Source organism: Symphalangus syndactylus, chromosome 3 (assembly GCF_028878055.3).
Source record: "Symphalangus syndactylus isolate Jambi chromosome 3, NHGRI_mSymSyn1-v2.1_pri, whole genome shotgun sequence".
Classification (NCBI taxonomy): Eukaryota; Metazoa; Chordata; class Mammalia; order Primates; family Hylobatidae; genus Symphalangus; species Symphalangus syndactylus.
In genome coordinates this window covers 70,792,149-70,796,935 of record NC_072425.2, presented here as the reverse complement: position 1 = coordinate 70,796,935, position 4,787 = coordinate 70,792,149, and the positions used below count along the sequence as shown (strand labels likewise).

The window sequence follows — 4,787 nt, the reverse complement described above, 5'->3', positions numbered from 1 at the left end:
TCTGGGGTGAATGTTTACATCTCCTGAAGCCCCAGTGGGCCTGTGTTACAGTGTGCTCTTTTAGTTTTGCTGTCTATAGGCAGCTTGTGTTAATCAGCTCAATTAGACCCTGTACCTTGTCACAAGGACAGACGGCTTTCTGTAGCTTGGTTTCTTGCCTTGGTGTACTGGAAGAATCGGATCACACCTGGGCTTGGAGAATGAGTACAAGGTTTTACTGAGTAGCTCCCAGCAGATGGGAGAAGCCAGAAGGGGATGGAGTGGGAAGGTTTTCCCCTGGAGTAAGGCCACTCAGTGGCCCCGGCTCTCCTCTGCCTGCCCCAGCCAAACTCTGTGTTGTTCTGCCTATCGGTAGCCTGCCAACATGCTGTTGCTAGTCCGTGTGCTCCTTTCAACATCTAGCCACCTGTGTGTCTGCCTGCTAGAGTCTTGGGGATTTTATACGCACAAGATAGGGGCATGGCAGGCCAGGGTGGTTTTGGGAGATGCAACATTTGGGTAGGAAAACAAATATACCTGTCTTTACCTAGGTCCACAGGCACAGGCCCAGGGGTGGAGACCTAGCCAGGCACCACACCCTCCTCTACCCAGCACTTCCCTTCCCCACTCCATTTCATGGAAGGGACCATGCCCTTCCCTTCTCAGCACTTCCCTATCACTGTGACCAATTATTATTTTAGAGCGACAGTTAAAAACCACCTGACCATCACCTGATGGTTGCTTGACATTGCTAGTGGGGGTGGGGCTCTCCTGCCCTGCTCATGTCTGACTAGTTACCTACTGTAACAAAAGGACCAACTATCTGGGTCAAAATCTTACTTAAGATACTAGTGCTGGGCCTATTTCAACATGGTCATATAATTGAAGACTCATAGAATACAGCATATTAAGTGTAAGATAAAGCATTTTCAAATAGTTAGCTACCACAGCCTTATACCACATAGCCACATATCCAAAGATGAATTAACTCTCAATTTTACTACTTAAGAAACTGAATAATTTTACCTCTTGCAGAAACACGTGCACTATACATTCCTTATATGAAATATTTTTTGATATCTCCAAAAATCATATTTCTCAGTAGCCATTCTTAAGCCATCTTTTCGGCAATAATTAAATAGCATAGTTAATAATTTTTAGACTACTCTTAGCATATGCTAACAAAATCACATTATAAAAGAAAAGTATTTATATTTGATTTCAAAATTACATATGGTTCATTCAAAAGTAGTAAAAACAAAGCTGGGGACATCACACTACCTGATTTGAAAATAGAAAACAAAGTTATAATAATCAAAACATCATGTTGCTAAAATAGAAACAGATATATACTCTGTCGCCCCAGCCGGAGTGCCATGGTGCGAACTTGGCTCTCTGCGGCTTCTGCCTCCTGGGTTCCAGTGGTTCTCCTGCCTCGGCCTCCTGAGTAGCTGGGATTACAGGCATGCACCACCACACCCAGCTGGTTTTTGTATTTTTAGTAGAGAAGGAGATGGAGGTAGGAGGGTCCTAAGGTGTCATTCAAGACACACAGCCATAACTTTTTATTGAGAGTAGAGCTAGGGCCCCTGGGATTGCTGTGGTCAAGTTACAGACAAAAATGACCACTCATTAGAAGACAGGAGAGGAGTGTTTGGTTACAAAAGCAGTCAACAATTCAGGTGTATCTACATTCAGTCAGCAAATAAAAGTTGTTCAACTTGGTTGCTAATGGGACCCACTCTACTGAGGCTTTGTATAGAACTCATAGAGGAAAACAGCTTCAAGTAATGAACTACCCTGTGCTTTTCTTGGAGCATATTTGATGAACGGTTATACTTATTTATGGTTTCCACCGTGCACATCAGCCAGACAAGTAATGGAGGTGAGAGTGTAAGTGACTATTCCTCCTCCATTCCATCGACTCCCAGCACCAGCCAGGAGGAACTTCGGATCAATGTTCCTCCCACTGCCAACACACCCACTCCCGTTTGCAAGCAGTCCAAGCCCTGGTCCAACCTGTTTACCTCTCAGAAAGGGAGCAACCCAGACAAAGAGAAGAAAGGCCTGGAGAGTCGTGCGGACAGCATCAGGAGCGGCAGAGCCATACCCATTAAACAGGGCATGCTATTCAAGCTAAGTGGCAAATGGCTGAAGAAATGGAAAAAGAAATATGTCACCCCGTGTGACAATGGTGTGCTGACCTATCATCCAAATTTGCATGATTACATGAAGAATATTCATGATAAAAAGATCCACCTTCGGAGAACCACTGTGAAAGTCCCAGGAAAGAGATCACTCCTAGCCACATCCGCCTGTGCGCCCATCTCCAGCTCTAAACCAATGGCCTAACCAAGGACATGAGCAGTTTACACATCTCACCCAATTCAGACACAGGGCTGGATGACTCCGTATGCTCCAGCCCCAGTATCTCCAGCACCACCAGCCCCAAGCTCGATCCGCCCCCCTCTCCTCACGCCAACAGAAAGAAACACCAAAAGAAGAAAAGCACTAACAACTTAAAAGACCATGGCCTGTCCGGCACTGCTGAAGAACAAGAAGAAAACATTATCATTGTGTCCCTTACTGGCCAAACGCGGCACTTTGAAGCCGCGACGTATGAGGAGCGGGACGCCTGGCTTCAAGCCATGGAGAGCCAGATCCTGGCCAGCCTGCAGTCATGCGAGAGCAGCAAGAGCAAGTCCCGGCTGAGGAGCTAGAGCGAGGCCGTGGCCCTGCAGTCGATCAGAAACATGCGGGAACTCCCACTGTGTGGACTGCGAGACCCAGAATCCTTACTGGGCCAGTTTGAACTTCGGAGTTCTCATGTGCATCAAGTGCTCAGGAATCCACCGGAATCTTGGCACTCATCTTTCCCAAGTCTGATCTCTGGACCTGGATGACTGGACAGTCCAGAACATCAAGGTGATGTCGTCCATCAGGAATGAGCTAGCCAACAGCATCTGGGAAGAGAGCAATCAGGGGAGGAAGAAACCCTCAGTAGACTCCACAAGGGAAGAGAAGGAACAGTGAATCTGTGTCAAGTATGAGCAGAAGCTCTTCCTGGCCCAGCTACCCTGCTGTCCCTGGGCCAGTACCTGCTGCGGGCCACCGCTGATGAGGACATGCTGCTGCTGGCACATGGCTCCCTGGAGGAGGTGAATGAGACCTGCGGGGAGGGAGACGGCTGCACCGTGCTGCATCTGGCTTGCCGCAAGGGGAATGTGGTCCTGGCGCAGCTCCTGATCTGGTAAGGGGTGGAGGTCATGGCCCGAGATGCCCACGGGATCACAGCGCTGGCCTAAGCCCAGCAGGCCTCCAACCAGGAGAGCATGGACGTGCTGCTGCAGTACGGATGCTCCAACGAGCGCTGGTAGTATCTGTTTAATTTTATTTGACTGCAGTCTCCTTGGTGCAAAAACAAAACGTTAAAAATAAATAAGAATAGCATTTCAAGTACATTTCATAAACTGAGTAAATACCAGTACCAGGCTGTTTTGGTTACTGTAGCCTTGTAATATAGTTTGAAGTCAGGTAGCATGATGCCTCCAGCTTTGTTCTTTTGACTTAGGATTGACTTGACGATGCAGGCTCTTTTTTGGTTCCATACGAACTTTAAAGTAGTTTTTTCCAATTCTGTGAAGAAAGTCATTGGTAGCTTGATGGGGATGGCATTGAATCTATAAATTACCTTGGGCAGTATGGCCATTTTCACGATATTGATTCTTCCAACCCATGAGCATGGAATGTTCTTCCATTTGTTTGTATCCGCTTTTATTTCATTGAGCAGTGGTTTGTAGTTCTCCTTGAAGAGGTCCTTCACGTCCCTTGTAAGTTGGATTCCAAGGTATTTTGTTCTCTTTGAAGCAATTGTGAATGGGAGTTCACTCATGATTTGGCTCTCTGTTTGTCTGTTATTGGTGTACAAGAATGCTTGTGATTTTTGTACATTGATTTTGTATCCTGAGACTTTGCTGAAGTTGCTAATCAGCTTGAGGAGATTTTGGGCTGAGACGATGGGGTTTTCTAGATATACAATCATGTCATCTGCAAACAGGGACAATTTGACTTCCTCTTTTCCTAATTGAATACCCTTTATTTCCTTCTCCTGCCTGATTGCCCTGGCCAGAACTTCCAACACTATGTTGAATAGGAGTGGTGAGAGAGGGCATCCCTGTCTTGTGCCAGTTTTCAAAGGGAATGCTTCCAGTTTTTGCCCATTCAGTATGATATTGGCTGTGGGTTTGTCACAGATAGCTCTTATTATTTTGAGATACATCCCATCAATACCTAATTTATTGAGAGTTTTTAGCATGAAGCATTGTTGAATTTTGTCAAAGGCCTTTTCTGCATCTATTGAGATAATCATGTGGTTTTTGTCTTTGGTTCTGTTTATATGCTGGATTACATTTATTGATTTGCGTGTGTTGAACCAGCCTTGCATCCCAGGGATGAAGCTCACTGGATCATGGTGTATAAGCTTTTTGATGTGCTGCTGGATTCGGTTTGCCAGTATTTTATTGAGGATTTTTGCATCAATGTTCATCAAGGATATTGGTCTGAAATTCTCTTTTTTGGTTATGTCTCTGCCAGGCTTTGGTATCAGGACGATGCTGGCCTCATAAAATGTGTTAGGGAGGATTCCCTCTTTTTCTATCGATTCCAAAGGACTATAAATCATGCTGCTATAAAGACACATGCACACGTAGGTTTATTGCGGCACTATTCACAATAGCAAAGAGTTGGAACCAACCCAAATGTCCAACAACGATAGACTGGATTAAGAAAATGTGGCACATATACACCAT

The 4,787-nt window shown here is 45.6% G+C and overlaps 1 pseudogene; it reads left to right on the top strand.

Moving 5' to 3' along the window:
• The first annotated feature begins 1,806 nt into the window (after positions 1-1,806).
• Positions 1,807-3,356, top strand: LOC129478336 (arf-GAP with GTPase, ANK repeat and PH domain-containing protein 1-like; annotated as a pseudogene).
• Positions 3,357-4,787: the final 1,431 nt, after the last annotated feature.